The following is a 24,125-nucleotide window of genomic DNA, read 5'->3' as shown; positions in this document are numbered from 1 at the left end:
CACTGATCCAAAGAATGCTAACAAAAGCCCAGGAAAGCAAAGAGAGACTTGGGAGTACAGTCACTGGGAGGCATCGAAGCAGGGAACTCAGGCAAGAAAAGTGATCCCCAGCATGGTGGCCACTCTGAAGGGAGAGATGCCTTGCATCTCAAAGTCCACAGCCTGCAAAGTCGTGACATGGACCCCGGGGCTTCTGAACAGATGGAGGCCATTCTTGTCCAGGTCCCTAAGAGGCCCCTTCCCTGCCCTCTAGAGGATTTTAAGCAGGGCTTCAGTCAAGCTTTATTTCTAAAATGTCATCTCCTCCTTTGGCCATTAGAGGTCACCAAATCATCCGATAAAGTCTTCAAGTTCAGCCTTTGAATAAAGGCCCAGAGAGAATCAAGATGTTAAGAGCTGGAAGTGCCCAGTGCCTCAGGTTAGGAGGTGGGGAATTAGGTCACTGATCTGCCCAAGTCACATAGGCAATAAGTAGCAGAACAGGATTCGGAACAGGGCTTCTGATTTTAAGCCCAGTGCGTGTTGTTCCACTGCACTGCCGGGCCTCAAAGGTGTCACTTGAAATTGAGTATTTTGGGGCAGGGCTATGTACATCTAACAAATACAAGTCAGAGAATTTGAGGAGTTTGTGAATTTTTTTTCCTAATGAAATTCAATCAATTAATTTATGCTTTTAAAAGGTTAATAAAAGTTTCAAGATTTTGATGTAGAAGGGAAACAGTACAGTATTGTTTTTACTACAGCCTTACCGTAACCATTTACTGGCTTTCTGCTGGGGGGAAGAAAGAGAGAGAAAGAGAAAGAGAAAGAGAGACAGAGACAGAGACAGAAAGAGACAAAAGACAGAGACAGAGGTTTTTAATATGATTTTTATGATTATGTCTCATTATGAAAGGTCCTGCTCAGTTTGCATAAACTATTAGATTATTACACCTGAAGGATCAACAGGCTTTAGAAGAGTATTATTAGTAATGTGTTCAAGATAAGAAACAAAATAAAGATCCCATATACTATAACATATTTAACATGTATAAGACTGCCTGCCATCTGGGGGAGGGGGTGGAGGGAGGGAAGGGAAAAGTCGGAACAGAAGTGAGTGCAAGGGATAATGTTGTAAAAAATTACCCATGCATATGTACTGTCAATAAAAAGTTATGGTAATAACAAAAAATATACTAAAAATAAATAAAGATCCCAATAGAAAATACCTTTAAATCAGAAAGGATCAGAAGATTTCATTTTTATTTTGAAAAGGGAATGCTAAAAGAACTAATCTACTTTGTCACATCCATAAAATTAAAATCTTTATTAGAATAGCCTACACACTTGAAATATCCTTGATGAAAACATGGGAGAGGAAAAGGTGAGTTTTCACAGACTCTTTCTTTTCTTTTTTATTGAAGCTTTTTATTTTCAAAACATATGCAAAGATGACTGTTCAATATTTCCCCTTGCAAAACCTTATGTTCCAATTTCCCCCCTTCTCCCCATCCTCTCCTTTAGATGGCAAGTAATGCAATATATGGTAAACATGGTAAAACTATATGTAAATCAAATATAGGCATACATATTTAAACAATTATCTTGCTGCACAATAAAAATTTGATCAAAGAGGAAGTAAGAAAAAAATAAAATTCAAGCAAACAACAACAAAAGACAGAGTATTTTTGTAGCAAATGATAATTTCATAACCATATAAATGACCAACACGTCTAAAAATGAAAGATCTCACTTAATTTTTTTTGTTATCATTAAACAGCAAATAAACTTAGTAAAGACAAACACAATCTATGTGGATATGAATCACAGAACATCAATACTTCTGAACAATCAAAAATGTTAACTTCTATGCAAGAAATAGCACAAGATATGTCATCAAAGATATGCATGAGTTGAAAGGGAGATGAGCTAGTTATGTAGTAAAAATAAGGGATTAATATATGTATGGCCTAAGAGTTAAACAAGTATTTAAGAAATATTAAAATATATAAAAGGGATCCCCTGCCTAGATCTACTTGGAAGGACTTAATGGAACAAGTTTAGAAGGGATGGGTGTGTTATGAACTATTCTGATGGAGTTCCCACATCAATTAGAGCATATTTGTTACTTAAGTATCATATAAATACATTATTTTTTTGGCCTCAGTTTAATAAGTGGATGGCTAGCTCATTTTTATGAGTAGCCTCTTTCCTTGAAAATATGTTTAAGTAAAAGAAATGTTTTATGGAACATTAGAGATCTACCCATAGGTGGCTCAGTGGCACCAGGCCTGGAATCAGGAAGACTCAACTTGAAGAAATCTCAGACACTTCTAGCTGTGTAACTGTGGGCAAGTCACCTCACCCTGTTTGCCTCAGTTTCCTCATCTGTAGAACAAGCTGGAGAAGAAAATAGCCAACCAGTTCACTATCTTTGCCAAGAAAACTCCCAAATGGGGTCACAAAGAGTCTGACAGAATTGAACAACTAAACAACAAAAATCCACCTTCTACAATGACATCTTATAAAATTAACAAATGATACAAGTTTTAATGATTCTTCAGTGGCCTCTTGACATCTCTTATTAAAACCTATCCCAGTTCTATGGTTTGTACAAGCTAGATTTAGGCAAAACGTAATGTAATCCAATTCAACAAATATCTATCAAAGTCCATAAAATTCCCAGAAAAATGATCATGATTGTTCTGAACCAAAATAAAACTGAACTAAAATTGAGCACTCATTATAATGTGAATAATACCCATCTTCAAACAGCCAATTACCAAGATGACTAATTTAGAAATTGTTAAGGACCATGCCTAAGTGAAGGGGCAGGTCAATTCTCCAACAGCCTCCAAAGCTGTAATTCATAACACTTGAAGGAGTTGCAAAGTGGCTTTTGATGTAAATGTTCCTTGTGTATTGTAAATGAAATAAATTGGAGGCAGAGGGAAGAGGAGAGAAGTCAGAGAACAACTGCCTCCCAGTCTGCTTGTATCATCATCCTCTTCTCACATGAAAAAGATCCATTCTACAGGTCTGAGTTAGACCTCCAGCAGCTACTGGCAGGTGGCTCCCGAATCACAACAAGAAATAAAGTAAATAATGTCCACAGAAGACTAGGAACAGCTTTTCTGGGGGCAAAATAAACTAAGTAGCTTAAATGAATCTGATGTTACAGAGAGAACTTATGAAACAAGGGGTTTTCCTGAGATTTTCAGAGATAGAGATAGACCTTGGGGGGTCCCAGTGAGCCCCAGCATAAGCCCCATCTTCTGCTAGGTTCTACTCCTGACTCTGTACTTTCAGCACCCTGTCTCAGGGGTACTTCGCCCAGCCCCCTTGGAATGTGAGAGATGGTCTCTCTTTCCTTGTGTCTGTATCCCCCCCCCCCCAAGTGCTCAGCTAGGGCCTGGTACACAGAAAGTATAGAATTAAGGCTTGCTGACTTGACTTGGGGTTCAAAACTTTCCACTATCTCTGGAAAGCATTTAAGGCAAGTGATGAAAACAGAAGACAGAAGAACTTTTCACCAAGTGAGAAAGAGCCTAGAAGAAATGTGCTTGAAAACATGGGGAAGATAGTGAATGGGAGAAGTTAGGGAGGAGGGGAAAGATGAAGAAAAGGAGGAGTGAGACAAGGGGACAGAGAATGTCTCTGCCAGCCAAAGACTCCCCATGATTCTTCTGTGGGCCTACACAACCATTCATAAAGCCAGAAGGGTCCAATAATGCTGTGGCATTTACTAAACCAAGAACAAACACCCCTGACCATGAGAGTTGGAAATCTCACTCTTATAAAAAGAAACTTTGTCCTCTTCTCCCTCCCTACTTTTAAAACTTTTAAAGTGAGGAGAAAGTAAAAGAGGAGTTCATGGTTACTTAGGAGTCACTAGGTTCAATAGGGTAAACTTTCCCAGGCCTTTGTACCCTTAAGTTTTTACTTAGACTCAGTATTTTCTCTCTACTTCTGGGCATTTTTCTGAAAGAAAAGTGCTTTTTCATTTCTTGGCATCTCCAGGACAAGCTGTTGCCAATAACTAGCTTTAGCAGACCATTTTAATGTTCTGGATTATTGTTCCATGTATGATTTCAGGCCACTGAACTTCATGTCCCGAAAGGGGAAGTCCAGAGAGTAAAAGAGGTGACCTTCTTTTCCAAGTTGCTTGTTCTCCAGTGCCAAAATCTTTTATGAATGATAATAGCCAAAGGGCACCCAGGGGACACTTTGACAGTAGTTTGGTCCCTGTGTCTTCAGCACTCCAGAGGTGGGCTAGCAGAGAGAGAGGGTTTGTGGAGTGTGATGTCTCAAGAGCACTTCCAGACAAAACAGGATGGCCGTCTGTTCCGAAGGAGCAGATTTGATTCTAGTCAGGACCTCCACTCCTACATGAAAGGGGCCGTGGCACTATGTGGAGGCACATGCCGGGAAGCACAGCCACCAGGAAGGCTGAGCTGATAGATCCCTCCAGCTCTGGTCTGAGCTGGCTCAGGAGAAGCCAAACCCATGTCCACAGTGAGTCTGGCCTCAGTAATGAGGGCCCGGGAGGGCCGGTGCAGCGCCGGTCAGGAGCAGCAGTGGTCAAAGATCCTGTGCTGGTCACAAGCAGCCCACAAGTAGCCTCTGTGCTTCTAGCCTGGGGAGGGGAGGGTAGAGATGGGAAACAGACAGATAAAGTGGGGCATGGGAGGGAACGGACAGAATGGCAAAGACAAAGTCATAGAGAGAGCAGTCACATATACGTATTGTCTTGCCACCTCCTTGAGGGTAAGGATTGCCTTGCTTTCTGTATTTGCTCAGCATGGAGCCCAACACATAGTAAATGCCCTCATTTATTCCCATAGGAGGTAGGATCTGAGTTTTCTCACAAGGGTGGGATTTCAAGAGGCTGAAGGGACCGAGGGGATCATTGAGACAGACTGTCGTGCATAGAGAATATCACACAGGAAAAATTAAACGGAAAAAATGTGGCAGCAGAATATATATTGGATGGGTCAGGCTGGCGTGCCCTGGAGGAAAAAACCAAGCTCTTCAAATGACCCCACCAAAAAAGTCCACCTTTTTGATCCTTTTGTTCCACTGGCATTGCATGGTTCCAAGGCAGGGGAGTTAGAAATGCTCATCTTGTAGTTCTAACCCTGGGCCATCTCCTAAGGCCACTGTAATACTGGGCAATCTCCACCCTCTCTGAACATCGATTTCCTTATAATTCTGTGCACATTTTTACAGTGCTCCTCTGTGCCAGGCCCTTTACAGATGCCATCTCATGTGATCCTCATATCCCTAAGGAGGCAGGTGCTGTAGCCATCTCCATTTTACAGAGAAGTCACTAGCTTGCCAATCATCCAGCTCCTAAGTATTTGAGGCAGAATCTGAGTTCAAGTTTTCCCCTCTCCAGGCTGGGGGTTCTGTCTCCTAGGCCAGCTGGCTGCCTCTCTGTAAAATAAGGGGCTGAAACAAATGGCCGATAAAATGCTCTCTGGAATGATGACCCTATCAGATATCAATCAGGATCACACAGGGGTCATTGGAGAGGCAGGCTCCAGAGAAGAACCAAGGGTCAGAGAAAGGTCTGATCAAAGAGGATGGGCTGGGCAGGAGCAAGATTGTCAGTGAGCAGCCTGTATGTTTCCTTGGTGGCCTCATATGTCCCCAGTAGACAGGGGACCACTGAGAGTCATGTATGAAGATCCAGACAAGTCTGGGAGCTCTGGGAGCATCTGAGTGCTTCACACCTTGATCTTTTCTATCACCAGGAGAAATTGACCAAAGCCCTGGAACAGCTCTCTCCCACCCGGATCTCCACCAATACCTTGCCTGGCCTTCCCTCCCCATTATCTATTCTCCAGATCCTAGGCCAGGTCCTCTTTCCATCCCACCCTTTGCCAGCTCCTTCTGCCCGGAGTGTCCATCCTCCCCCTCACTGATGAATCCCCAGATATCTTTTAAATCCCCCCCCAAAAAAAATTAATTAAAAAATATATCCCCTCTAAACTCTGCCCACAAGATTGCCAAACTGTGCATACCCTTTGACCCAGGAGTGTTTCTACTGGGTTTATATTCTAAAGAGATCTTAAAGGAAGGAAAGGGACCCACAAGTGCAAAAATGTTTGTGGCAGCTCATTTTGTAATGGCTAGAAACTGGAAATTCAGTGGATGCCCATCAATTGGAGAATGGCTGAACAGACTGTGGTATATGAATGTTATGGAATATTATTGTTCTATAAGAAACCACCAACAGGATGATCTCAGAGAGGCCTGGAAAGACTTACATGAACTGATGCTGAGTGAAACAAGCAGAACCTGGAGATCATTATACATGGCAACAAGAAGATTATAGGATGATCAATTCTGATGGACATGGCTTTCTGCAACAATGAGGTGATTCAGGCCAGTTCCAATGATCTTGTGATGAAAAGAACCATCTACACTCAGAGAGAGGATTGTGGGAACTGAGTGTGGATCACAACATAGCATTTTCACCTTTTTTGTTATTTGCTTGCTTTTTGTTTTCTTTTTCATTTTTTTTCCTTTTTGATGTGATTTTTCTTATACAGTATGATAATTATGGAAATATGTATAGAAAATTGTGCATGTTTAACAGATATTGTATTACTTGCTTTCTAAGGGGGATAAGATAAAGGGATGGAGAAGAAATTTGGAATACAAGGTTTTGCAAGGGTAGATATTGAAAATTATATTTAGAAAATAAAAAGCTAAAAAAGAAAAATCCCCTTTGAAAAGGCTGCTCTCCCTTCAAGGTCTTGCCTGGTCTTCCCCAGTCTGGAATTACCTTTATGTCCTTAACTTTCTTTTTTAAAATTTAATTTAATTTTTTATTTCCTTTTCTTTTTTCATTTTTTTTTAAATGCCCTTAACACTTTCATAAGGCACTAGGAATAAAGCTCTCTGGTACCCTTAGAGATTTTGAACTAGAGTGATCTTTGGATGTGTCAAATCCACTTATTGTATTGAGGGAGAGGGAGTGGTCATGTCTTATCTCAGATTTGTATCTTGCTTGGCACCTGGGCACTCTATAAACATCTGATCCTCTCCAGCCCTTTGTAAAGTGGGTTGGACAGGCACTTTTGCTATTTTGGAGATGAGGAAGCAGATCTATGGAGGTTACAGGACACTAATGCAGAGTCCGCTGATGTTGGAATTCATATTCTCTGTCTGACTCCCAGTCTAAGACAATTTCTACTTCACTCCTCACTGCAACTAAGCCAAGCAATCTGCCCAAAACAAGAATAAATTAAATAGCTTGTTTCTTTCTTAGTTTCACTTAGTGGGAAAGTTATATAAAATAGGCAATACAACCAAACCTTCAAACTTGAGGATAAGGGTGGTAAGAGGAAGATCCCAAAATATGATCAGATTGTATCCAGAACATACACAGAGCTGACTGATCTAGATGAGGTAATATTGTATTTAAAAGTAAAATTTTTTAAAGGTAATTTATATCAATGAACTCTTAAGTTCTAGTGATAATGTGATTTCCACTTTCATTTTATTCTACTTAAGGAAACTAGTGAACTTTGTGGAAAAAGAAAAAAGTTTATACTTAACACAATTTTATCATGACAAAAAATAGCATGATTAATATAATGTGGGTTGACTGCTGATAAGCCAGTTATATCTGCAAAATCTCTATATGTTTTGGGTAATCTCAAAGAGTTAATGCTCAGTGAGATACTAAGTGAAACTTGTTAGCACAGGGCCATTATCCTTGTTAATTATTATACCATTTCACAATCTGTAAAAGGTTGCTTCACACAGGAAGACCAATACAACTAGAACCCTTTATCTTTAGAATGGTCAGAGTCTGATAGAAGGGTCAAAGATCTATTAAAACAAGATGAACTGCATCAGCAGGTTTTACCTTTTCAGACCACAACTGAAAATGCTGTTACCAAATTTGTTCATGCTTTCCTATTCTACCAACTAATCATAAAAATTCACTCTGACTTGATCCCTATTTCCTACTGAAATTATGATTACAAATATATATGAATATAAATGAAGCCCACTTTACAAAACACTTAGTAAGCACAAGGGAAATCCCTATCTGCTATAACTGATGATATGTTTATACATCTGCCCAGTGAATTAAAAAAATATAACTAAGCTCAGATATTAAAACTAATACTTACCTATTAACATTTTTAATACATCAGTCTGATATCTGATGAGCTGGTTTTTTCCAGCCTTTGTTAATTTGAAATTTTATTTAAATTAATCAAATTTAACAATTTCTGCACATAAAGAAAAAAATATACAGAATGTATATTTCACTGGCCATCACAGTTTTATCACTGCTAACAACATAATTCCAAGATCTAGTGGATTTTGTCCTAGTCTCTTGAGCTTCAGCCCTACATGAACTGCCTAATAAACATTTCACACTGGATGTTCTCATGGACAACCTGACTCAACATATAAATCAACAAACATTTATTGAGCACCTATTCTACTGTCAGGCACTGAGGACTTAAAGAAAATGGGCATCCTTGTTTTCACCCCTGATCTTACTGGGAATGCATCCAGTTTCTCTGCACTCTTTATCCTTATGCTCTCTAGTGTTTTTAAGAGGAACGAGTGCTTTTGTCAAAAGCTTTTTCTGCATCTACTGAAATTATCTCATGATTTCTGTTAGTTTTGTTATTGATATGGTCGATTATGGTAATAGTTTTCCTTATATTGAACCAGCCCTGCATTCCTGGTATAAACCACTTGGTCATAGTGTATTATTTTGCTGATAAGTTGCAGTAATCTCTTTGCTAATATTTTATGAAAAAATTTTTGCATCAATATTCATTAGAGAGATTGGTCTGTAATTTTCTGTCTCTGTTTTGACTCTTCATGGTTTAGGTATCAGTACCACATTTGTGTCAAAAAAGGAATTAGCAAGATTCCTTCTTTACCTATTTTTCCAAATAGTTTACATAGTATTAGAATTAATTGTTCTTTAAATATTTGGTAGAATTCACTTGTAACTCCATCTGGCCCTGGAGATTTTTTCTTAGGGAATTCATTATTGACTTGTTCAATTTCTTTTTCTAAAATGGGACTATTTAAGTAATTTATTTCCTCTTCTGTTAATCTGGGCAATTTATACTTATCCATTTCAGTTGGAATTAAGGACAAAAAGAAAAGCAAAAGATATTCCTACTTTCAAAAAAGTGCACAATCTAATGGGGGGAAGACAATATGGTAACAACAATGTATAAATAAGATATAAAGAGGATAAATAAAGATAATACTGTTTATTAAGTATGATCAGAACTTATCTTTTTTCTAAAACTTAATTCTAACCATATCTTCCTCAGAGAAAGAGCTGAGCACCTTATCTAAGAACATCCTTAATATTAAAAAGCATTTATGAAACAATTATTACATGCCAGGCACTATGTTAAGAGCTGAGGATATAATAAGACCAAAAGAAAAAGGGTCCCTGAAATCAGAGCTCCCATTCTAATGGGAGAGAGAACTTGCAAACACTTATGTGCATACAAAGTACTAGGCAGCAGGGAGTGGGGGAAGTGGCAGGCTTGTTGCAAAGGCAAGATTTGAATTAAGTCTTAAAGATGCCAAAAAATGCCAGTAAGGAGGGAGAACAAAGGAGGCAAGGACAACAGCTAGGGAAAAGGCAGAGCTAGGAGACAGGCCAGAGGGGTTGGACCCTAAAGTACAGAGAGGGGAGTAAGACAGATAGGAAAGAACCAGAATGTAATAGGCTTTACAAGATCCAATGAAAATTTGTATTTTTATAAATATTGGGACTATTTGTAAAGTGATTAGCAGAGTGCCCAGCACTGTCTATACACACTGTATAAAAGCTAATTACTCTTTCACTAGGGCACAAGAGAAGTCCCGGAAGAATGGACAGGACTTGGCCACAAACTGGAGATGTGAGGTAGGACTGAATTTGACAGAAACAGGGAAGTTTGGAAGAGGGGAAGAGCAGCCCTCATCATTTCCCACCCACTTGCACCCCTCTGACTTCCTCACATCTTTCTTTATCCCCTAGACTTTCAACTTTTTTATGTCTTGTCTTCCCTCATTCAATTGTGAATGCCATCTTTAGCCTTTTTTTCTAATCCCAATGCTTAGCACAAAGATTGGCACATAGTAGTTGCTTAATAAATGCTTACTGTTTTGGAACATCTAGTGAGGGAGTAAATTCATTCCCTTCTCTCCCCTCATGTTTTTACCACTCTAGTTCATTCTCCTACCACTTCTTTTTTAAAAAAAAATATATATATATACATTTTCCCTCTTTCAAACTCTTCCACTCACCAACTAACAAAGCAAAGAAACAAAATCCCAGGTATAAGCATGTAAATCAAGCTGAACAAATTCCCTGCATTGGCCATGTCTAAAAATGATATGTCTCAAGATGTAGTCTGAGTCCATCAGCTTTCAGTCAGGGATCGCTTGTTTCATCTCCAATCCTTTGAAATTGTGATTGGTCATTATGTTGCTCAGAGCTCTTAAGTTTTTCAAAATTGTTTGGCTTTATATATTTGCTACTATTGTAAAAATTATTCTTTTGGTTCTTTTCTCTATACTCTATCAATCCATATTTCTCTAAAACCATCCTCTTCATTATTTCTTAAAATGCAATAGCATTCTTCCACATTCATATATACATCATAACTTGTTAACTGTTCCCCAAATGATGGACATACCCTCAGGTTCCAATTCTTTGCTACTTCAAGAGTTGCTGTAAATATTTTTGCACATGAGTTTATTTCCTTTTCCTTTGATCTCTTTGGGGTTAGATCTAATGCTCCATAGTCAGTCACTTCTAGCTTGAACTATTACAATAATCTCCCAGTGGATATGATGTGGGTAATGTAGACACCAAATGATGGCAGGAACCAAAAGCTGAGATAGAGTCATATGAAGAATTCACAGTGATCATTCTTTTTAGCAAAAGGTAGACTTCTTTAGGGAAGCCATTACAGATAAAATGCAGGGATATAATACACACCAGGAATGGAAAACATGTAGTATAGTGGGAGAGAGCATGAAAGACAAGTTCCTCAGTGGAACTTGCCATTTACCAAGAGGACCCCATGACGTTGGGGCAAGCCCTTAGCTGGTGGGCTAAATCTTAAAAGGGACATAGCACCCCAAAAAAGTTAGCTGTAAGTAGGAGGAGTGGGGCTGGGAAGCAAGGTGGAGTTAAGGGAGATACCACATGGTATGAAGAGAGAGGTAAGGGACAAGTTAAAACCCAGTTCAGGGTGCAGATTGTCTGCATCTGAACCAAGACTAAAATTCAAGCTGAGCCAGTGCCAGGGCACTTGTGCCCAACCCAGGATCTGAGCAGCCATCCCTGGACCATAACATTCTCTCAGTGTCTGTAGCCCAACATTGAGGCAGCTCATACCTGAGCCTCAGCAAAAAAGTAGGGCCAGGGCACTCCCTGGGAAGCAAAGCACCTGGAGTTTTGTGGAAGGTCCACTGAGAGCATTATCATTATCTGCGTGAGGCCTTCAGGGTCACAAGCAAGGGGCAAAGCCAACTCTGCGTTTGGGCCTATTCAAGGAGAAGGAGATCAAGAACAATCTAAGGTCAAAACCTAAGCTGAACTACTAAAAAAGAAGCCAGGACCCGAATATTTGAAGTAAGCAAGACTGAGTCTTCGCAACAATGTCTCATTACCCACGTGGGTGATGACTCAAGCACTACCTCCCAAAAGAGAAAAATGCTCAATGCAGGGAAATTCTAGAGACAGGGAAAAAGCCAAGAGATCAAACCAAAAAGAAGAGGCTAACTCCACAATTCCAAAAGAGGCTGGAAGAAAATGTCCTGGCCTCAAGGAGAACAAAAATGCAACAGAGATACAAAATATAATGTTAAAGGAAGTGATGGCCAGGGGAAAAAGGATGCCAAGGAGAACAAACACCTTGAGGACAAATTAAGGCTTATCCCAAAATTGACCTCCTCCAAAATCAGAATTGGCCAAACAGAAAGAATGACTCACCCTAAGACCACAAGAAACATACCAAGAGGGGGAAGATTCTGGGAAGATGGTGCAGTAGGTAGATTTCAAGCTCTCCAGATTTCTCCAAAATAAAACAAATTCATGCCTCGCAGGGAACACAGATTGATTTTAAACCAAGAAGACTTGAGGTAGGAACAGCAGAATTCTAGGTACAATCTGAGAAGATCAGAATTTACCCATGTGCATTGCAAACCTCTCCAGGCTAGCTCCCCACAAACACCAAGTGGGGAGTCTCAGAAGCTTCCGGACAGCTAGAGGAGGTGGGGTCCGAGTCTGGGAAGACTGAGGGAACCCTGGCTGACTAGGAACGCCAGGCCCATCTGGGCCGCAGGGACACGGCCCGGGGCAAGAAGGAAGTAGCACCAGAGGCAAGGGAGAAGGGATGTGCGGGCACTTGCAGGAGGGTGGAGCTGTTAGTTAGGGGTTCCCGGTCAGAGAGGAGAGCTAAAGGGAAGCTTGAGGCACCATCCCCCACCCCATGATTAGAGGTGCTTACGCTAAAAACCTCTTATTAAAAAAAAAAAAAAATGAACATGCAAAGAAAAAAAACCCATTATCAATACTTACTATAGGAACAGAGAAGATTGTTATTATCTTCAAAGGACACTTAAGCTTTTTACTCAGTATTTCAAGTTTCTTCTACTCCAAAGAATAACGTGAAATGGTTCCCTGCTCAGAGAAAATTTATAGAAAAATTCAAAAAAGAATTTAAAAAGCAAATGAAAGGAAAAACTAAAAACTAAAAAACACCTAAGAAAAATAATGATGAAATAAAAGTTAACCAATTAGAAAAGAAGATACAGAGTCTCAAAGATGAAAATAATTCTTTGAAAATTAGAATTGAAAATTAGAAAAATAGGCATGGACCCACATTTAACACCGTATACCAAGATAAGATCAAAATGGGTCCAAGATTTAGGCATAAAGAATGAGATCATAAATAAATTAGAGGAACATAGGATAGTTTACCTCTCAGACTTGTGGAGGAGGAATTTGTGACCAAAGAAGAACTAAAGATCATTACTGATCACAAAATAGAAGATTTTGATTACATCAAATTAAAAAGCTTTTGTACAAACAAAACTAATGCAAACAAGATTAGAAAGGAAGTAACAAACTGGGAAAACATTTTTACAGGTAAAGGTTCTGATCAAGGTCTCATTTCCAAAATAAATAGAGAACTGACTCTAATTTATAAGAAATCAAACCATTCTCCAATTGATAAATGGTCAAAGGATATGAACACACGATTTTCAGATGTTGAAATTGAAACTATTTCCACTCATATGAAAGATGGTTCAATCACTACTGATCAAAGAAATGCAAATTAAGACAGCTCTGAGATACCACTACACACCTGTCAGATTGGGTAAGATGACAGGAACAAATAATGAGGAATGTTGGAGGGGCTGTGGGAAAACTGGGACACTGATACATTGTTGGTGGAATTGTGAATACATCCAACCACTCTGGAGAGCAATCTGGAATTGTGCCCAAAAAGTTATCAAAATGTGCATACCCTTTGACCCAGCATTGCTACTACTAGGCTTATATCCCCAAAAAAATACTAAAGAAGGGAAAGGGGCCTGTATGTGCCAAAATGTTTGTGGCAGCTTTTTTTGTAGTGGCTAGAAACTGGAAAATGAATGGATGCCCACCAATTGGAGAATGGTTGGGTAAATTATGGTATATGAATGTTATGGAATATTATTGCTCTGTAAGAAATGATCTGCAGGATGATTTCAGAGAGGCTTGGAGAGACTTACATGAACTGATGCTAAGTGAAATGAGCAGAACCAGGAGATCATTATACACTTCAACAACAATACTGTATGAGGATGTATTCTGATGGAAGTGGATATCTTCGACAAAGAGAAGATCTAATTCAATTCCGATTGATCAATGATGGACAGAATCAGCTACACCCAGAGAAGGAACACTGGGAAATGAGTGTAAACTGTTTGCACTTTTGTTTTTCTTCCCAGGTTATTTTTACCTTCCGAATCCAATTCTTCCTGTGCAACAAGAAATCGATTCTGCACACATATATTATACCTAGGATATACTATAACATATTTAACATGTATGTGATTGCCTGTCATCTAGGGGAGGAGGTGGAGGGAAGGAGGGGAAAATTGGGAACAGAAATGAGTACAAGGGATAATGTTGTAAAAAATTACCCATGCATATGTACTGTCAAAAAATAAAAGTTATAATTATAAAATTAATTTAAAAAGAAAAAAAGAAAATTAGAATTGGTATTGTTCTGTAAGAAATGACCATCAGGATGATTTCAGAAAGGCCTGGAGAGACTTACTGATGCTGAGTGAAATGACCAGGACCAGGAGATCATTATACTACATTTGAACTAATAATATTAGTATTCATTTATTTATTAAGCAATGAATGGTTCTTGGAAAAAAAAGTCCATTATCCCAATATATAGGAAAGCCTTCAGAGTGCTATCTGGTTTTTTCAGCACAAGAGATTCACATTATAAAGACACTTTGAGTGCAAAACCTTCAGCAGAAACTCAGATACCTTCTATTCTAAAAAGTTCAGAAACAGAGAAAAACCTTATAATGAATATGGGAAATTTTATTGAAGGTTATTCATTAATGAACATTGAAGAATTCAATCTAAAAAAGAAACTTTGTGAACTAAAATTTAAGAACATTTTCATTATGTGCCCCTTCCCATCCACTCCATCAGCGTTCCCACCAGGGAAAAGTCCTTTGCATTGAACCATGAGAAAGTGTTCAGAGTTCACAGTGTTTACCATGAGAATGTAAAACTAAGGGTGACTTTGTCAATATAATGAAGCAGCAGGACATGATCACTGAACCAAATCCAGGATACCTGGGTTATAATATAATAGCTTAATAACAACTTGCATTGATCCTTTTTTGAGCAGGGAACTTCCGGATCTGTGATTTAACTGTTGCCTGAGTGGCTAAGAGCAACAATTTCCTTAAAGTTGCCTGGAACCCTGACACAACTTGCCCAGAGTCCCATGGCCAGTATGTGTTTGAGATAGAATTTGAACTTCTTGAGCCCAAAGTAAGCTCTCTATCCCCTCCCCTTTTCTGCCTTTCCTAGCTGTTAAGTGCTTTCAGAGCCATGACCCTGTCAATTAACAGAAAAGATAATTATTCACATTTCATAGGTGAGGAAACTTAAGCTCTGAGAAACTGTCACATAATTTTGCAGCTAAGTTTATGAAGTGGGTTTACACAAAACCTTGTTGCCTCTTGGCTTCTTCTTATGTACTGTTTGCTTTAAGATCCTATGATGGTGAGGCAGCTGGGTGGCTCAGTGGATACAGCACCAGCCCTTAAGTCAGGAGGACCTGAGTTCAAATTTGACCTCAGACACTTAACACTTCCTAGCTGTGTGATCCTGGGCAAGTCACTTAACCCAATTGTCTCAGGTAAAAAAAAAAAAAAATCCTATGATGCTAAAAATCAGTGAATAAAATCCTGCTTTTGCTTTCAAGGAGCTGATTCCAGCCCCTTCCATAGCATTCTTACCCTGGGATATCTGTCCACCATAGGGAAGTTGGGGAGAGGCTTCCTCCAATGCCTCTACTATGAAGGAACCACATGGGCCAATCTTCAACCCCCTCTTGCTTTTCCTTCTAACCCCCACAGGGGGCTTCTCTCCCTCTTGTTCTACTTTTCAGCTCCTTTTTGGGTGCTTTTCCCCTTCTAGAATGTAAGCCATTTAAAGATAAGAAAAGACAAGACTGCCTTCTGCCCTCCCTTGGTATCCCCAATATAGTCAGTGCCTGGCACATAGTAGGGACTTACTAAATTTTTCATCATCAGGCTCTGAGATTGCTGCATTTATGAGAGTTCTTACGATCTCAAAGTTACTTGATTTTGCAGTGTTATTGTATAAACTGTTTTGTTCTGCACTCTTTGATTTTGTGTCAGCTAATACAAATCTCAGTCAAGGAAGAATTTATACTGTGCTGCATAACTATCAGGAAGCAATTTCTGAAAAAATGGTATGTGTAATAAACAGTTTTGTATTTTATCAATCACAATAGACATCTAGTCATTTAAATAACTTGATTTTTTTGGAACAAAATCCATTTAGAAAGTTATGAAACATCTATTCTAAAGTGCACAAATGCTTAGTACAGCATTATTAGGCTAATACACCTTCTTGGTACAAAGTTTATGGTCTTAACTGCTAACTTTATACTTGGTTAAAGTGGGTCCTCCGACATAATTAGCCTCTATTGTGATATCTTTAATAAACAACTTTCATGTAATTGATTTTTCTGTTTTCACCATGATCAGAACTTTGTTCCTTTTTAAAAAGTTTATGTAACAGGGAAGAACTTTGAAGATTTAATAAGCATGTAGAGGAACATCTTCCATTTATCTGAATGACGCAAATTACATCTATAGATTACTGTAATGGAACTTAATTTGGGGATCATGATATATTAATCAGTGTTATCTCAAATATTTGGAATCCTCAGAGTACATAAAACAGGAATTTGCCTACAGCAAGTACTCAATATTTACTGGATGAATTTTACATATAAATAGTTTCTTAAACACTTATGCTTTATTTTTGCCATTTAGGATGAAAATAGCTAGCTATTCTTTTAAAGTTATATAGAACAACCCAATAATCTCATGTTAGGACTTATGTCATCAAGGAGATATCAAAACATGGAAACATGGTGGACACCAAGAACTTGCGATATGGCTGAAAAAAAGTATGCCATATGAATTTAGTGCATTATTGTAGCAAAAGAAATTACACATCACAGAAATTCAGAGAAATATGGAAAGATGTGAATTGATGCAGAAAAATTAAGCAAAGCTATGAAAATATATACAACTACAAAAATGTATACAAAAATAACATTTAAAAGATAACTGATTTAATTATACTGTTCAATCTTGGTCTCAGAAATCCAATAATGAAATGATGAAATACTGCCTTTCCCTTCCCCACCCCTTCTCCTGTATTTCAGTAGAGAAATGTGGAACTATACATATGGAATGTGATATAATAAATGGTCAGTGTTTTTGGTAATTTTGCTTAAGTTTTTTTTTTTATTACAAAGTAGAATTTCAACGGAAGGAAAGGATACTGGTATGAAAAAAATTAGGAGACTAAGAGATAGTTTTCTCTAGTCAGATTTTTGGAGGGAAAAAAGAATTCATGCCAAAGAAGAATTAGAGAAACTGATAATCTTGATTGATTACTCCCCACGCCTTCCCCTAGATGGCAAGTGATCCAATATATGTTAAATGTATTAAAATATATGTTAAATTCAATATATGTGTATATATATATGTGTGTGTGTGTGTGTATATATATATATATATATATATTTATTTATTTATTTATACAGTCATTTTGCTGCATAAGAAAAATCGGATCAAGAAAAAAACCACTGAGAAAACAAAATGCAAGCAAACAACAGAAAGAGTAAAAATGCTATGTTATGATCCACTCTCAGTTCCCACGGTCCTCTCTCTGGGTGTAGATGGCTCTCTTCATCACAAGATTTTTGGAACTGATCTGAATCATCTCATCATTGGAAAGAGCCACCTCCATCAAACTTGTATAATCTTATTGTTGCCGTATATAATGATCTCCTGGTTCTGCTCACTTCACTCAGCATCAGTTCATGTTAAGTCTCTCCAAGGCTCTCTGAACTCATCCTGATGATTGTTTCTTATAGAAAAATAATATTCCATAACATTCATATACAATAATTTATTCAGCCATTTTCCACCTGATTGCATACACTCAGTTTCCAGTTTCTTACTACTACAAAAAGAATAGCCAGTGTTTCTGATAAAGGCCTCACTTCTAAAATATATAAAGAATTGTATCAAGTTTATAATTTTTCTTAGATTTCTGCAACTTACTTTTCTGTACTCTATTTGATGTTAACACTAAACAGCTCCAGGGAACTGTGTTTTCTAAAATAGTTCATCTGCTGTCAAGGAACTCTTAGTGTAGCCACTTTTTAATCTGCTGCCACTAAAACCCAAGTATCTCATCTTGTTAAAATTGTGCTTAAATATAAGTAGTTTCTTAAACAATGGTGTAAGATATTTCCCATGAGTAAAGTGATGAGTTTTGTATAATTACAACATTTCTACTTTGGCTGCTCAGAGGCATTTTTTTCCATACCTCTGTAAAACTAGAAGACCAAACAAGATGTTCTCTAAAGTTACCTTTTAGACCTAAGATTCTATAATTTTACTTGTATGACCACCTGATAGTGAAGGCCTGAATTAACAAGGTATTGCCATGAAATGCTTGCAAAATATGAACACAAAAACACAATTTTGACTATTCAACATTTCTTGTAAAGACTGAAAGAAGGCATAAACTACATTTCAAATTTTCAGATGACAAAAACTAAGAGGGATGGATAACTAATATATTAAGATAACAGAACCTACCCTATAGAAAAATGAGTGGCAAAAGTCTAAATAAAAAAAAGGATGAATGTCAAGAGCTATTCAAAATTCAGCTTTGCAAGTACTGAAGGGAAATGTGTGACTAGATGGCAGTTCTTGTGGAGAAACAAAACAATACAAACAAATGTAACTGAATAAGATACCAAGAAGCCTGAAAAGTTACTGGGATTTTAGAAGCAGAGGGTTCAGGAAAAAAGAGCCGATTAAGCTCTAGAATGGTTAGGTCAAATATGGAACACTGAGTTTACTGAAGGTTACCTAATTTTAGGGAGGCCCCTGACAAGTTAATGCATACCCAGAAGGGTGCAATCACTATAGTAAAAAGAGTGGAAATCACAAAGTAAAATTATTAGCTTAAGAAGCTAGGGAAGCTAGGGCAGCTAGGTAATGCAGTGGATAGAGCACCAGCCCAGAATTCAGGAGGACCTGAGTTCAAATTTGACCTCAGACACTTAATACTTCCTAGCTATGTGACCCTGGGCAAGTCACTTAACCCCAATTGCCTCAGCAAAAAGAAAAAAAAAAAGAAAAAGCTAGGGAAGCTTAACTTAGGGACAAAAGACAGCAGGGAACATGGTAATTGGATTCATGATTTGAAAAGCTGTTCTGCGAGATGTTAAGACTTGTCCAGCCTGAGCAAAAAGTAGTAAAAAATGGGCAAAGTTGAAGAGAGGTTTCAGATCACTGTAAGGAAAGAACTGTTCAAAATTAGAATACACTGCCTCAGGAAAGTAGTGAGGACCCCAGCACCAAGCAAAGGCTGGATGAGCAATTATCAGGGTTGTGAAAAAAAGAGATTTCTGTTCTTTACAGGCTGAACTGTGAATCCTTTTAAACCTGAAATTCTAAGGATTTTATTACAGTTCATTAATAATAATAATAATAATAATAATAATAATAATAATACCAACTAACTAACATCTGTATGCCGCCATTATCTAGAAGGCTATGCTAAGCATGTGAAGTAGATGCTACTATTATACCCATTTTATAGAGGAGAGAACTGAGGCAGAAAGCTTAAATGCCCAGTCCTACAGCTGGTTAATATTAGAGGCCACCTTTAAACTCAGGGCTTCCTGGGTGCAGACCCAGTGTTCCATCTGCAAAGCCAGGAAGTACTCCCACTAGTATTCCTTTTGTTACACTTAAATGGTATTTCAATCAATCAACAAATTTACTAGTGCTTGTGGAAGGTGGAGATGGTGAAAATAAAAACAAAGGAAACAAGTTAAGGGTACCTCATTTGTAAAATGAAGGGGTCCTTTTCAGCTTTAAATCTAGGATCTTTGAAAATATGTTAACAGATCAACAGTCTATCAGTTGGGTTTACAGGAAGTCAACTTCTTTGTCATGGATGTCTCTGGCAGTGAACTCTGTGAAGTCTGTGAACTCTTTCAGAAAAATATTTTAAAATAATTAAAGAAACTGCTAATTTTTGGTAAAAGGTTACTTAAAATAAAGAGGTAAATCCCCCCCCTTCAAATCTTCCCAATTCCCCTGGGAGAGCCCAGGGACCCCAGGGTTAAGAATCCCTGACTTAAGGACAGTAACTCTAAGTCAGAATCTGCCATGTGCTTTTGTAGAAAATTTTATCTGCCAATAAAAAAGGATAGTGTGGAAAAGGTAAAAGAGGCCATGTCAAATTCTGTAAACTACCAAAGATGTACAGGGTGAAAGGACACTGGGTGTGAACCAATAAGTACAGTGAAGAAAACATATTTACAATCCTGATATTGCAAAATGGATGAAAAGGATAACTGACCTTGCTTTGTTTATTCTGGATAATTTAGGAAAAGATTTCCAGTATGCTTACATGTAATCATCAAATACAGAGATCCCTAAACCAGCACAAACCAGTGTTATCTTTTTTTACCAGAAGCGTTTGGTCTGGAGCTACAGGAAGCCCTGATAGCCCGTGACGTTCCACCCAATCTTGACTTTCTGCCCTTACTTGGAGATGCAGGGACTAATTAGAGTGGGGCACTGGAGTCTTCCCTGTTCTCTCGCAGTGAAGGATACAATGCAAGGCTCCTTGCTCCGTAATGAGACACTTACAGAGCTGCATAAATGTCAATGTCCCAAGGCCTCAAGTTTGGCTCTCTAGGGGCCATCAAGGTCTATCAGATCTGACCTCTGGCACCAGGCCCTCAAGGCCCCTCCCCCAGTCATTACTTTCTTAAGTCTAGCCAATAAAACAGCAAGTCAAGCCCTGATTTGTACACAACTCTTGCTCCTTTAGGAGGTGTAAATGCTGATATAAAAATTTAACAGCTGGCTCTGGAAGATTTCAGGCTGGTTCCAATCTACTCCTTCATTGGGTTAATTTCCTAGGACAGTTCTGATAAAAGTCACCTTCCTCCTCAAAATATTCTCTCACCCAGCATTCAAGAACCACTCACTCTCCTCATGGACACCAGTCATTGTTATGTAATTAGTGCCATTATCACTATTACCTCCAACAGCTACTATATTTTGTTGTTTCTATCAAAAAATTTAAGCCATTCTTTCCACCTGAAATTTCTCTCATTATCGACCCAATGAAATTCTGTCAAAAATGATAATTCCATAATTTACCATTCAGTGCCATACCTGCAAAAGGATTCTTTTTAGAGTTAGCAAAAAGAATGACACTTAGATAGGAATTTAAAAAATCAAGTATTTCAAGAGAAATAATGGGGAAAGAAATGGGGATAAAGAGGGTCTAACAGTACTATACTTCGAACTAGATTAGAATTAGTAATTATTAAAAGAACTTATTGGTACTAGTTAAAAAACAGAGAGGCCAATTAGTGAAAGAGATAAGTTACACAATATATACTAGTATACCATTTGATAAATCTAAAAAGATCTCAATTACTGTGGCAAGGCATTATTTAGTTATTTCTCAGTTTTCTCTCCCCTCATTTACAGATGAAGCTGACACAAAAAACTTAAGTGATTTGCCCAGGATCACATGGCTACTGAGTGTCTAAGGCTGGATTTGAATTCAAGTCTTCCTGGCTCCAGCCTTAGCGTTTTCTCCACTGGGCCACCTGGCTGGCCTTTGATAAGGGCTATTCAACAAAAATATAGATACACACCAACCCTTCATACCATGTACAAAAGTGAGTTCCAAATAGATATATGGCTTAGCTAAAAAAGGCTTAACTAAAAAAGGTATTATTGTAACCAACATATAAGAACAATGAAGGAAATAATTCATAATTTGACTGGGGAAAGAGTTTATGACAGAATAAGGGAATAGGAAATATTACAATGAAGGTGAAATGAGTAATAATTCTGATTACATAAAAATTTTAAAAGTTTTTTAAATACAAATTATAGCTAAAATGAAAAGCAAACCATTAATTTTGTTTCTCCGACACAGGTCTCATATCTAAATATACGGGAACCAATTTAAATTTATAAAAGTAACTTCCTCAAAAGATAAATGGTCTACAGATATAAAATGGCAATTGTTGAGGGAAGAAATCCACAACATATGATCCTAAGAAAGAGAAATACTCTGAGCCATGCTCCAATTGATAAATAATCCAAGGATATGAACAGGCAATTTTCAGAAGAAGAAATGAGAGCTATCAAAAATCACATGAAAAAATACTCTAAATCACTATGGATTAGAGAAATGTAAATTAAAACAACTCAGAGGTAACACTTCATACCTATCAGATTGGCTAATAATATGAGAGAAAGGAAAATAATAAATGCTGGGCAGGATGTGTAAAAATGCAGACTAATACATTATTGATGGAACTGTGAACTGCTCCACCCATTCTGGAGAACAATTTGGAACTATGCCCAAAGGGCTTATAAAAGTGTGCAATCCCTTTGACCCAGCAATAGGAGATTTATTTTGTGTATACACACACACACACACACACATATATATATATATATATATATGTAAGCTCCTGATAATGCACTCATTGAGAAAGGCTGGAATAGTTATTTATGGGCCTTATAACCTTACTTCAATACTGAGATATATAGATTATTAGTTGTAAATTTCTTGTGGTGTATACAATTGTCTGATTTATCATTGCATTTACTCCCTCCCTTTTATTCACCCCACAAAACCGTGCATTGCACTCATAGAAAATTAATATTTGTTAGATAAATATACATGGCTATTCTTGTAATTGTGTTAGCAAAGTAATTTTTAATAACAACTTAAAAGTAAAACTGACATCAAAACAGTACCATTTACATAAAAAGATTTTTTAAAAAGAAAAAACTTAAAATCTAGCATGTTCAAATTAATAATATAAAGAAAATGTCATCTTCATATTTTAATTATCTTAATATCTTATTACCTTAGAGGGAGAAAAAGAATTTGGAATTCAAATTTTAGAAAAATGAATGTCAAAAATGAAATTATTAATGCTTTATACTTAAAGTAGTATTTGCTATCTCTAAATAATTTTTCTAAAGGTGATATTAGTTATAAGTGATTTGTGGCCTTGAGGTGTTCATTTTCTTTGAGATTCTGCTCAGGACTTCTAGACTTTTATGACTTCTACTTCAATCTTATCATCCACTCTCTTATCATTCTTCAAATCCTTTGTAAGCAGGCTTTGGACCTTATTTCTCAATTATAAGGGCTACTTTCAAAATGATCAGTGATTTAATCTGTCAAACTCCATGACTTCTTTCTCTTCTTGATTGGCATCTCTGTATTGCCATCTCAGATGACATTCCTGACCCGGTTTTACTCCTTGATATTCTCTTCTCTGGGTCGCAGGATACTTAGCTCCCTCGGGTTTTTCTTCTCACTGGCTCTCTTCTCCCTGGGTCTCTTTTGCTGGTTCATCCTCCACAGCCTGTCTCCTAACTCTAATGTCTTCAACGTTCTATCTTCCAGAGATCTCTCAACTGATGACCACGGGCATCCCCTCAGATTGCTTTGGCAGGTGTCTAGTGAATGGACTCAAGAGCGCAGAGATTTGAGGCAGGAAAACCAAGTAAGAGACACTCCTCCCTTCTTGGCTGCACTATTCCAATCCTTTCAGGTTGGTCTGCCCGCCTCCAATCTCCCCATCACAGACCATGCTACAGTTTTCCCCAAGGCCAGGTCTGACCCTTACACAATAAACTCCAAAGGCTCAGCTTCCTTAAATACAAAATTGATCTCACATTTAAAGCCCTTTACAACCTAATCTACTTTTCTAGCTATTTTGCACATTGTTTCATGCTCTCCACAGCTCATTTTTCCATCTGTTCATCATACCTGACATCCTTCTACAGCTTTCATTAGCTCATTCTCATGTCTGAAATGAATTAACTCTTTCTAAAAAAAAAAAAAAAATTAACTCTTTTTTCAGTTCCTCTATTTGGAGAATCTCTGACTCCCTTCAAAACTTGGCTCACATACCACCTTTTATACAAAGCTTCTCCAACTATTAGTGCTCTCCTCTTGTCAATGCCTTCTATTGATTCTGTATATATTTACTACATAAATACAAACATATTCCTACAACTGAACATAAATTCAGAGAGTTTATGGATCTGCTAATTTTTGCTTTTGCATTTGTATTCCGTACTTAGCAGAGTACCTGGCTCAGCTTAATAAATGCTTTCTGTAGTAGACATAGACCCACACCTAACACCATATATCAAAATCAGGTTGAAATGGGTTCATGATCTATACATAAAGAATGATATAAACA

General features: G+C 37.7%; 1 protein-coding gene across 7 annotated transcripts in view; it reads right to left on the bottom strand.

Moving 5' to 3' along the window:
- SHLD2 (shieldin complex subunit 2) overlaps positions 1-24,125 on the bottom strand; it is an 88,959-nt gene that overhangs the window by 40,448 nt on the left and 24,386 nt on the right. Inside the window, exon 3 of one of the 7 annotated variants that reach the window (XM_074296067.1) lies at positions 12,563-12,664. The exons of the other annotated variants lie outside the window; for them this stretch is intronic. The gene's annotated coding sequence lies outside the window, so the exon portion shown is untranslated. The remainder of the gene's footprint in view (positions 1-12,562; positions 12,665-24,125) is intronic. 7 annotated transcript variants of the gene reach the window in all.

This window comes from Sminthopsis crassicaudata, chromosome 2, assembly GCF_048593235.1.
Source record: "Sminthopsis crassicaudata isolate SCR6 chromosome 2, ASM4859323v1, whole genome shotgun sequence".
Classification (NCBI taxonomy): Eukaryota; Metazoa; Chordata; class Mammalia; order Dasyuromorphia; family Dasyuridae; genus Sminthopsis; species Sminthopsis crassicaudata.
This window is presented reverse-complemented; position numbering and strand designations above follow the sequence as displayed.